The sequence below is a fragment of the Syngnathus acus genome, chromosome 13 (assembly GCF_901709675.1).
Source record: "Syngnathus acus chromosome 13, fSynAcu1.2, whole genome shotgun sequence".
Classification (NCBI taxonomy): Eukaryota; Metazoa; Chordata; class Actinopteri; order Syngnathiformes; family Syngnathidae; genus Syngnathus; species Syngnathus acus.
In genome coordinates, this window is record NC_051098.1 from 7,753,428 (window position 1) to 7,765,868 (window position 12,441).

The window sequence follows — 12,441 nt, forward strand, 5'->3', positions numbered from 1 at the left end:
GATCCAGGCGGTCCGGTCAGTGTTCACGGCAGAAGCGGCGATTTAGCTTGGCAGTGGGCAGTTGGAAGTCCAAGTGAGCCTTCCAAGTCACCGGCTCTATGATAATATTTATGGCCCGCCCGCAAACTCCAGAGCTACAGCAGACTTGATGCAAGGCACATCCCGCCCCTGCGCTTTCATTTAAAAGTCCAAGTCCTCATTATGCCCATTACCAATACTTGTTGGTACTTTTTTTTTCCTGTCAAAACGGTTTCTGGTGCAAACAACTCTGCCCGGTATGTCTTTAAATCTGCGTTTAGTTAATTCTGAGTAGTGTGCTTTTTTATGAGACAGTTCCATGTGACATTCTTAGGCATTCGTGACATGTGTGCAAGACAGACAGATCTCCTTACAGTAATTTCCAGTGATCTTTTGGGTTGATTTAGATGGTGTTTTGCCCTAAAAGCCCGATTCAGAGTCAACTCATCTGCAACGGAACAAGTGGCCGCCTGGTTTCCTTTGGTGTCAGCGCGCCACGTTCCAGTGAGCTGCACATTAAGACCCGCTCTGGAAAGTACTCTGTTGCTGTTGGAGTGCAGAGGGCCACATATTTTGGCCACATGTGTGCTTGAGAGACAAAAGCCCAAATGGAGCACATATTGGGACGTGAGAAGTGCTGCGTGTGCTATTGGATTCCTGGAAGCAGACTCAAATGCTGATAGAGGAAATGACTGCCACGGGTATTTTGGGAATTATTTTCACATTGTGATCATTTTATTTCACATTTCGTCTTTTTTTCTTTTGAAACTATAGCCTTAAAAAAATTCTGCACTGACCAACAGACAGAGGGCAGCATTTATCTATATAAAAAAAAACATCCATGCGTTTTGCTCACAGCTTGGGTACTGTATTACAGGACTTTAAATTGGGCATCTTCAGTTGATATACAGTATACTTTAAATGCATTTTAATGATATGGCTAAAGGAGAATTTATATGCTGAATGAGGCATCCTTATTCCGTGCAAGATGGGAAAGTTTAAAAACACTATAATCTTTATGTAACCACATTAACTCCTTTCATATTTTATGAATGATAGCGTTGAAATTAGGATAGGTTTTGGTACTGTATTTTTTGATTGCTGTTGGTCCAATTCTGCCTTCAAAAGATTATGAAAAGACATTCATTAATTCTCCATTGTCCTTGTGTTTAGATATTTAATATAAAACATGCATGCCAGATTTTCTTCATAAACTGTAGATGTGTCCAAGATGTGAAGTTACTGGTCTGCATCTTGCAATAGGCACAGTTGCTTTTAGAAAATAGTTGAGTAGTTGTAAGTAGTTTCAGCTTCTTGCACCAGTTTGAATGAGATGCTAACAATTGAGGAGAACAAGGGTCGCCTGTGCATAGTTTGTTCCTCAACATGCAGCAGGTGACACATTTTAATTAGAGCTGAGAGAATGGGGACTGTTGCAGCAAAATGGAGACTATGGACTTTTAATGCCACAGTGTTAATGTGTTTACAGTATGTTTTCAGCCTTTGTTTACGAATTTGCTAATAACTTGGCACCCAGGTATTAAAAATAATATCTCATAACATCTGTTTTGGTGTAGAATTTATATTTATTCGTGCGTGTTTGTTATCACTTTTAATTCCCTCAATGTTCTTAACACAAACTTGCTTTTAAGACCGGATGTGTTACGGATTGTTAGTACAATGGGTGGAGGACCCCAAAATGCAGATCCGATTAAGAGGGGTTTTATTCACAACAAAAGAGTCACACCAAGACAGTGCGGGGTGTTAGACAAATAAAAGGAGCACGTAGCACCTGAGAAAAAAAAGTTAACAAAACGTACAAACAAAGGTCAACTCATAAAGTTTAAACTACAGTCGACAAAGTCAAAAGGTTGATGCAAAACCAATAATCAATAAAAAGTTTTACTAAAAAAGACTATAAATCACAGTTTTTTTCATAGTTTGGCCAGGGGTGCGACTTATACTCAGGAGTAACTTATGTGTGAAATTATTAACACATTATACATTATACACATTATATATTTCACATGTTATTTCATGTTTTCACACTAAACCGCAAGAGGGCGCTCTAGGCCTGTGGAATAATTGTAACGGCAACTGACGATGAGTCTGATGTAAGCGACGTAGAGGAGGAAGCGCCGCATCTTCTACTTCCAGGGTTAGCGGAGTTGTTTATAAGTGACACAGAGGATGAAGATTTTGTTGGATTTAATTACTTGGAGTGACACGAATGGTCCGATAAACTTGTTAGCCTGTTATTTATGCTATAGTTATTTGAATAACTCTTAATATGTTACGTCAGGCACGTTCTTAGTTCCTTGTTTATGTGTTTATGCAATGTTAGCATACCGTAACTTTCAGCCTGTTGCTGCCTATTTTTATTTTAAATTGCCTTTCAAGATGACATATCTTTTTTTGGTGTTAGATTTTATCAAATGAATTTACCCCAAAAATGCGACTTATACTCCGGTGCAACTTGTATATGTCTTTTTCTTCTTTATTATGCATTTTATGGCCAGTGCGACTTGTACTCCGGAGCGACTTATAGTCCAATAAATACGGTAAATACTCAGATAATCAGGGCACACAGGTTTGAAGCAGAAGGCCCAGCCCACCAATTATCAGCAATTATCTGAAGAACAGAAAAAAACAAAAGCAGACCAGAGAACATGAAAAAGTGTGGCCTAAATGTCCTGTACTTACACAAAGTTGTACGTTGGCTTCGACATTAGGGTAAAGGGATGGGAGAATAACATTAAAATGCTTTTAGGGTTAGGGTTAGAGCAGTACTTGCTAGTGTCTCTCAAGGCTATGTAATAGAGCCCACAAAATCCTGAATCCAAATGCAGTGGTTCTGGGATAAAAGCGTCCTTGTTGTTTTCTAGTTTGAGCATTACTCATGAGCATCAAAACCATGCATGTTGAAAAGTAAAGTACAGAAAAGACTTGACTCCAATTTGAAAATATTTCATGATGCAAAACCACCTTGACAAAACATTGTTGGCTTGTGTTATTATAAAGTGGGGTGAGACAAAAAACAGACACATATTCCCCAAAGCAAACCTGTTTGAAAAAAAAAAAAAAAAAAAAAAAAAAAAAAAAAAAAAAAAAAAAAAGTGTGACATTTTGAAGCAGATCTGTTCAGTTTATTTTTAACTGTTTCGGCCCGTCTGTCTCACACCTGGTTTGCTGAGTGTGGCGATGAACAGAGCACACTCTGTTCTGGACCCAGACAAATCAGCCGAGCCATACGGAAAATAAATCAGCTCCACATTCATTAAACTTAAAAAAAAAAAAAAAAGCTGTGGCCAGATTTATTTCATCATTGGATTTCTTAACCATTTTCCCCTTGGCCGAGTTAACCCTTAGTGGCAATTCTTCTTTTTGGGCCCCTTGAGGTATACCTGAGGTTCTTCCTCTGTATCTTGAGCTTTGTGCCTCTACCTCATTTGCTGTGCTGCCCTTTGAGACATTGTGAGAATTGGAGACCAAAAATTGTTGCACAGTTACCTGGGAAAAAGCCCTCCTGCCACGGCAGCCTGGGCCGCTTGGACCAACACAGATCTATCGGCACAAGCAAAGAAAGCCCTCAAGGAAATAATGAGGCTAATGGTCTTTATAAGTGGCCCTTTTTATCCTCATCATCTTTGATGCAATACCTATTCATCTTGTTGGGGAGCATGGTGTTTGCATTGCAAGTGCACGTTGAGGTCACAAAGCAGAGCGACTGTGAACGCAATGTGCCTAGACCAGTGTGCTGATTCTCACCGCCTTTCCTTTGTGAAACTCCGCTGTAGAACATTCGGGGTTTTGAAGCCGCAGAGCCAACGTCTGCAAATAACAAGCGGTGGTTGTATTTCTTGTTGTTATTGCTGGAACACGACTGGGCCCTTTGAGGAGTATCACCTGTCTCATACATATCCACCAGCCTTGGTTGTGCCCCTCCAGCTGCTGAGTACAACTAAGTTTGAGCGACGATCACCTTCATCCTCTCAGCATCCTTTGAGGAAGGAAGCTGGGAAGTCTGCATAAGTGCCCCGAAAGCTTTACAATCTCCCGCAGGGACTCTGGTTATTTTTGGACTGAATAGGGTGGCATATCACATTACGACTACAAGAAGACACTTCAGACAGGAAATCACCCAGCAGCTCTTGCATTTTTGGCAATCAGCCCAGCTGACTGGTGGGTGATTCATCCCCGCCGTGCATGTGGTGATCTGAGAGAGGAAAGCCCAACAGAACAAGAAAGCCATCTTCTTTTCAACTCCGGATGACCTACTCCCTGCTGAAATTTCCACACACCAGCCAAGTGCCCAGTGTGACTTGAATACATAACTGCACCCACACAACAATCTGGGGCAGTGGGATACCATCACTTTGTTCCCAAGAAACATGTTTATATTGTGATCACCCCCCCAAGTTTTGGATCATCTCACCAAAGCAACAGCAAGGCACAATGTGGCATCGGATGTTCTTGAGCTTGTTCGAAAACCAAACCTGGCCTGAGGCACTTTCCCAGCCTTCTCTGTCACACACTCCGGGGTTGATTCTTCAGGGAGGGATCCAGTTGTTCAAAAGGTGTAATCTAGATCAAAATTATGCAAAATTTGAAATTGCTTTATTTTATGATCACATAATCCATGTTACTTTTATCCCAGATGCTCAAAGCAAAGTGGGACACTGATTCAGATCCAAACTTTTAAGATGGGCAAAAAATGCTCTAAAAAAAGTACTCTGAATGCTCTCACAAAAGTGCTCTAAATTTCAGCAAATTAAAGAAATCCAACAATAAATAACTGGTAGAACAATGGCTAGCATGGGCTCCCTCAAAGATTATTCATTTGAACAAAAAAGCACAGAATATATGAATATCCCATTTGATGAGTCGGTGTATGCTAAATGTGTTTATTCATGCAATTGAGAGTTTAAAGCATTACGAAGAGGAACTTTGTGTGCTTCAAATACTTGTGAGTGGAACGCTAAGGAGTGTGCAACGACCGCTGTCGTAGTTAGTAAATTATTGTGTGCTGGGCTTTCACTTGTTACCTACAAAGTACTCACAGCTCTCATCCACCTACTGATGACACAACATCAGAAGGTTCAGTGTCTTGCTCAAGGACACTTCTGCAAGGGAGATGACCTCTCTATCTTATGGCAACATCCACACTAATTGTATACTAACTTGCTTTTTCAGATTTAAGTCAATCAGCTCACGAGCACAATGTTTGCAAGGTTAAGAGTGCGTTGCATGAATTGATAAATATTTGAAGTGCAAGGTTAGGCACTTTAAAGATGAAAATGCGCATCCTAATGATGCACAACTTTGTGTGGTGCTATTTAATAACTGGCCGTTAGAAGATGGGATTGCTGTTGGCTTTTGACTTTGAGAATAAGAATGTGTGCCATTATGAGGTTTATTGGTGTTCACTACAGGCTGACCTCAGGGCGTAAAAAGGTTGTTTCTCCATCGTTACTTCACTAGCTCAGGTTACACATTGCCCATTCACACTTGCTGAAAGGCAGGACGAAGGTGACCGTTGCTCTCCTCCTGCTCGGCTCTCTAAAATGCGTCAAATGCCTTCAACACCTCTTAGCATTTGGCTCCCATTATGTGGGTGTGTTCAAGTTCAAATGGATCTAAAATGCACTCGAGACGATCAGCACTTGTTCTTTTGGGGCATCTTTTAACTGTAAACCTGATGCTGTTTTATGTGATAATGATATTTCTCCATTCTAAAGAAGCCACATTCCCATCTATGGTCAAATTGGGTACCAAATGTGTCATAGAGTAATCGCTAACAATTGTTTTCACTTTAGCTGTAGACACTGTAGTACACAATACTCCACTTTCTCAAAAAAGTGAATATGAGTCATGTAACTTCATAGAAGTAACCTATTTTTTCCTTCTTTTCATCTGGACCTTCTTTAGTAAAAGACCAGGAAAAAACAAAACACACCAGTTCAGCCTTTTGATGCTCAATAAATCGCGAAAAGCTATCCATTGCAGACAAATTAACAGTCTATGATTGTTTCCCATGTTGGATACAATACAGTGTAGTTGGCGTTTCAAGGAAGAAGACATGCTCCCCACCCCCATCCTTATTCCTCTGCCTTCATCTTTTCCTCTCAGCCTCCACATTGCTCCCCCAGAAAACCTTCCTTCATTAAAACTCGCTACAGGGTTATGAATGAGCCTGTCTGGCCCACTGCACAGCCTTGAAAAGCCCAGTTGGTTCCTATTACCACCTCTTCTTGAGTGTGCACATGTGTGTGTGTGAGAGAGGGAAAGAGAGAGAGAGAGAGAGGGAGAGAGAGAGAGAGAGAGCGAGAGAGAGAGAGAGAGAGAGAGAGAGAGAGAGAGAGAGAGAGAGAGAGAGAGAGAGAGAGAGCTCAGTCGTCAAAAACTGAAGAGTTCTGCATAATTCCTGTCAGGTAGTTGTGATGAGAGCCAGAGTTCAGGTGCTGCCAGGGTATATTGGTTAGGTGAGTGAGGGGGGGCAGCTGGAAGTGTAAGTGGGTAGTAGAGATGTAACCTTTATCGGAAGGACCTTTAAGGTGTCACTATAACCCTGCAAGACCTCCATTTCCCCTTGTCCCTTTCCTCCTCTTTTTCGCCAACTCCCCTATTTTACCCTAACTTGCTTCCAATCCATCTTGCCTTCCCTCCTCTGTCATTCTTTTTTTTTTTTTTTTACTGCGGTCCTGTTCTTTTTCTTTCACCTGCCTGTATGTTTCTATTTATATCAATAAATAAGAAAAACTATTGTCATTTCTTTCCTGGCCGAGAGCCAAACATGAGGATGGGATGTTGAGCTGGGCCACCAGCCAAACATTATTTTTTATGAGTGTGTATAAATCTTGGGGAGTCGTCGACAGGGAGATATATGTTGCTTTTTCCCCGTGCGGCACTCCTATTGTATTAGTGGCTGGGCTGAAACCTGACATAAACTTCCGATGATGAGCCAACTCTACCTATATAATGCAAATAAGAGTGGACATTTTGCTAGCATTTTCTTAGCCTTAATAATCAAAATGCGTGCAGGGTTACTTTTATTCAACATCTGTAATACAGGTTATTTCCTCAAGTGCGAATGACATTATATCTTTATTTGGAAAATGTGGAAAACAATTTAAAGGCACGAGATGGTTGAGGGTTGAGTTTTTTTTTTTTTTACAGATCATAAACATCATGTACTACTATCAAATCTGTTGCGTGATATATGTGAGCTTCTTTAAATGCAAACACCCAGTTTCAAAGGTATAATTGTTTTAAATTCAAATAAAATGGGATGTGGCTCAGTGTCTCAGAGTGTATCATGTTCAACTTTGGAGATTCTACTGGATTTTGTTATCATTTGTTAGTCAGATTATATAGTTTAAATTGTGTCCACTTAAAGAGCTCACAACATTCCCAGCCCCCACTTTGTATTCCCATGCCCTAGTAAATCGCCTCACTTACATTGAGGTTTACGTTCTCATGCCCTCCCAACCACCAGACGGCCACCGACACCCCCCTACATACAAACAGCCCCACCCCTTCCTTTCTTCTATCACTAGCACCCTCACTCACAAACGCAACGTATCGTCAGTCCCCCACCTCTAAAAAAAACTGCTGCAGAGTGGAACACATATGCTTCCAATTAGATTTTCTTTAAGCAGGCCACCTTCTCTCTCTTGTTTTCACACACCCCCATTTTAGTTCACATGCATGTGTGTACAAAACATTGGGAACACACACCCCTCTGAGTATTCATGAACACATGGTTTTCCCTCCGTGCACCCCTCAACATTCCGTTTCATTATCTCCCTCCCAATCAATTTACGCAACATAATGTTACATAATAGCATAATGACCGAAATCAAAGAGAAACACTTTTCTGGATTTTCAAGAATGAGAAAGACAAGTGCATGTGTGTACGGAAGAGTATTAGGGCCAGTGAAGAAAAAAAAAGGGGTCGAAGGGATCCTGACTTTTTTCTCAGAATTCTGACTTTAAAGATTAAGATTAAAGTCCCAATGATCGTCACACACACACCTGGGTGTGGTGAAATTTGTCCTCTGCATTTAACCCATCCCCGTGTGATTTTAATCCATCCCCTGGGGGAGAGGGGAGCAGTGAGCAGCAGCGGTGCCGCACTCGGGAAAGTGAGAATTCCCACTTTAAAGTCACTTTAACGTCAGAATTCTGAGAGGAAAGTCAGAATTCTCACTTTTAAGTCAGAATTCTGAGAAAAAAAAGTCAGAATCCTGTCACCCCCCGTTTTTTTCTTCACTGGGCCTAATCCTCTTCCGTACTTTTGCATACATGCTTGTTTTATGAATTCTTCATAGTCGTGATCTGAGTGCTAAACACAATAACCACCCTGCAATGCGCAGAATGTCTTATGTTTTTTATTCTATTTGGATTTTAAACTGTAAACCCTTGACAGGAGAATGGAAATGCAATGGAGTACAAAACATTCCACTTGTGACCACTAGAGGTGCCCCGATGACACATAAGGACTCTCCAGTGACTACCACAGCAGTAGTTCTACTAGTTCCAATAACATCTAATATTGACTTTTCCTAAAAAATTAGACCAATATCTAAATAAAATTAAGCATTATACTGCATAGACATTTTAATGGCCAGTCCCATATTAAAGGTATTGGTGGTCTGCTGTTGGTCAGCTAATGTCCTCCTTTGTCAGTTAGATTGTGTAGTTAAGTCAGTAAACAGTGGTATATGATCAAGTCTATATAGTACCATTGTTGAATGGTGTGTCAGAATGAACTAAAGCAACGTTAATGTCATATTTCTTTCTAGGTCACTGCTGATGCTATTGAACGGTTGCCAGGGAGATGCTCTAATTCAACTTCATTGTACAGTTAAGTAGTACGAGCAACAGGTGCCTGTTATTTTTATTTTACTTTACTCCATTGTCAGTGTGTGTGCGTGTGTGTGTATGTGTGTGTGCGTGCGTGTGTTTGTGTGTGAAGATGTGCATCTGTACTGCAGAACTTATGCATTTCTTTTGCAGAAATGAGCCAGTGCACGCAAGACTGTGGTTAGCTGAGCTGCACACCCTTGGGAGGCATAGAATTTGTTTACCAACTTGCATGAAGGTGTGATGTTGAAAAAAAAAAAAAAAAAAACTTGATGCAAGCAAATCAATCATAAAAAAAAAAAAAAAAGGTCACAGCTGTGGGGTTCAATAGCACCGCCACTGATTTCAGCCTTTCGGGTTTTCCATTTGACAGCTAAAACAATTTGATCTCTCAGGTTTACCAGAGTTAAGTTACTTTTTCATAATGGACATTAACTCATAACTCAGAATTGTATTTCAGTGAGCTCTGTACAAAAAACGTTTGTATTCCACAGCCCTAAGCATGTTTGTTGCGAGGACCCCATCAATTGATTTTGTGGGTTTAATGTATTTCATCAAAATGTCCATCCATCTATTGGCATCTTCTCATCTGGCTTGTCATGGCTCAGCCTGACTCGACTCAGTTTGGGGCGGTCGGTCCTCCTCTTTCTTAGTCGTCGTGGGAAACTGTACAAACCACTACATTGAATTCATCAGTGGGTGTAACAAGACGCTAAAAAGACATGCTGTAGAATGAGGGTCTTTTGTACTTCTCCTTTGGCATGTAGCTTTAGGTTACATGACTCTGACAACAACATCCTGAGATACTCATCCACCTTAGACCAATCTGGAGTAACACAGAGTGTGAAATCGACACTTCATTGACAGAGAATGATGACCGCAAATGAAGTCATATTATTAATCTGAAATAGGGAGATTTGAGGATTAAAGGAGTTCCCAAGTGATCCTAAGGCTCACTTGTTTATGGTTCTTTGCCATGGTAGACTATCCTGAAACGAAATAAAGTTTTCCCTGATAGCTTGTGGCCTGAGTGAAGGCCTCAACAGTAAGTATCTGGTAAGCAGCGCTGACAGGAGGAGAAAAGCGATGTTGTTTTTATTTTTTTGAAAGTAATAGTGCCAATTTGTGGCACTTGAGGATTACAAAATCCCAAGCAGTACCATATAGCATGTTGGTGGGCCTTTGCGAATGAAGCCTCGCTTGACTCACAGGTTACAGTGTATGTGCATTGGGCAGTGATCAAGGCTCGGTACCTTGGTGGTCTAGACTTCAGATGTAATCATGGATTTGGAATCACCCCTAGCAAAATTTTGAAATACTGAGCACATGTTAAGAAATGTCCGCACATGATGCTGACAGTTTATTAAAATGAGAGTTTAATATTTACAAGACTGGATGAAATAAGTCAGCGGTCACACTTCTGGTAAATGATGTAAACTCAAATACCAGAAGTTGGCTTGGTGATGTTAAGCACACTGGACGACCCCTGGTACTCTCCTGAATCCTGCACAGTGCTACATTGCTGATTGTCAGCAGTATCAAGGGTTTCATGGCATTTTGAGCAAAATGACCTTTTTACACTGAAAGTGACTCTTGGACTTGTCAAGCCCATTCAAGGCATGGTGATAAATGTCTTACAATTGGGAGGGTGGGGGACTGACCTGAGCCACTGTGTCAATCTACCACAGGCCTCTTGGGACCCATTTTGCCACGACCCCTTGACTGTCGGATCTACGTTTGACAATGGGAGGGGGCAAGAGAGTGAAAAAGTTCTCCCACCCTCTGACCTCTCGAGAGGGTGCGGCAGAGCCCCGGCTGGCCACATGAGGCTGCTCCGCATGGTGCTACCCTCCTCTGTTATTCCAAGTCTCCAGTTACAGTCCTAAACCCCAGAGGGTCTTTAACGGGGGGCTTTGGGATCACAGGCATGCCTGTTAACAGTTCTAAGGTGAAAGGCCTTGGATGCAGCCCTATAATCTGCATGTTTTATGTAGTCCCTTGAGCGGATCCTTTGAGATAAGAACCTCCTCAGTGGGTTTGGCAATGTGGAATCACTTGTTACCCATCCATTTGTTAGGGGTACCATCTCCATATTACCAGATAGTCATTTCGTAGGTAACAAATGCTTATGTCTTAGTGGAAGTCTTCACTTCTTCAGTGGTCTTGTTTTTTTAATAGCAAAAGTGTAGCCTGGTAATAAGTGTGGCCTATAGGGCCAAAATAATCTAAAAGTGCCGTGTTACTAATAATGAAAAGTGACCTGTTAGGTTTCGCCATCACAAAATGATGGATTGCCAAAGAGAAACGTCAACTTCTAACCATTTAAATATATGCACGCTTGCAGTCTAAATATTCTGTGTTTGTTTCAGACCTCGTCCCGGTGTGCCAATTTATCTTTTTGACAGTGCGGCGGCGTTCATCTGCCTGAAATTTCCATTATCTCTCCAACCGTCTCATGTAGCACATTTAAATCTGTCAAAATTAGTTCAAATGTGCAAATTGATGCATGATCTGTTGCAGGCCTAAACGCCGGGCACTCTTATTTGTCCAAATTAGACTTGTCATCTTCTATCTGAGGACGTGCCTCTCAGGATAACAGTTGTTATCAGTTCCTTCCCCCCCAGGTGAGATTATTCTTTTTTACCATCTAGATTGGACTCCTCAGCAGACCCCTCTCAGTGTATCAAATTTGTAATGCAGCTGTAACAAAGGCTTGGAATACACCCAGTGTTAGTCTACATCATTTCAATTAGACTCATGGGGAGTCATATTCTGCAGTTGGATATTAACACATCCTCTCACTTATAAGACATTTGGGCAATTTCAAACAGAGCTTTGTGTTTCTGGGATCAAACAAGTTTATTTTAATTGCCAATTGAGAAGCATTCAGGTCACATTGTTGACGGTGCATTGTGCTAACTGTGACACCCCGTTGTAGTTTGTTATGACTGGCTGAGGCTAAGGATTTCCTCCAGGAAGTGCCTGGCTGTGGTTGTGATGATGCTCCCTTGAAATGAGGTGGAGTCTCACGACTTGACAGCCAAAACGGTTTCTATATGATGGGGAGCTACACATAACTGCACAAACTATGAGTGGCACTTGCAACTGTCACTAGACATGTCACTACTTTTTTAAATTGAGATTGATAAGATGTAAATTTTTTTCTGCTTGTAGTTCGCATCTCTGTTGAATTACCCAGAATTATAATATTTTCAATACAAAGCATCATGCCTTTGACAGCTTGCATTTGTGCCACCTTTTAACCATGTAACCCTTGAGTTTGAACCCATTGGAGATTGAAAAAAAGCTCTTATATAAACATTACATCAGCCTCTTAATCACAATGGATGACAAGTAGTAAATTGAACACTTCTTTCACCTTTGTATAATTACTATATATTAGTGGTATTAAGGACTCTCTGGCTTTGATATCAAAACTTTCGAGGATGTCAAATCTCACCGTAACTAGAATGAATTACATCTATATATAGAAATAAATATATAAATATATATTGTATATTATCATATGTATATACATATATATTAGTGGTACTAAGG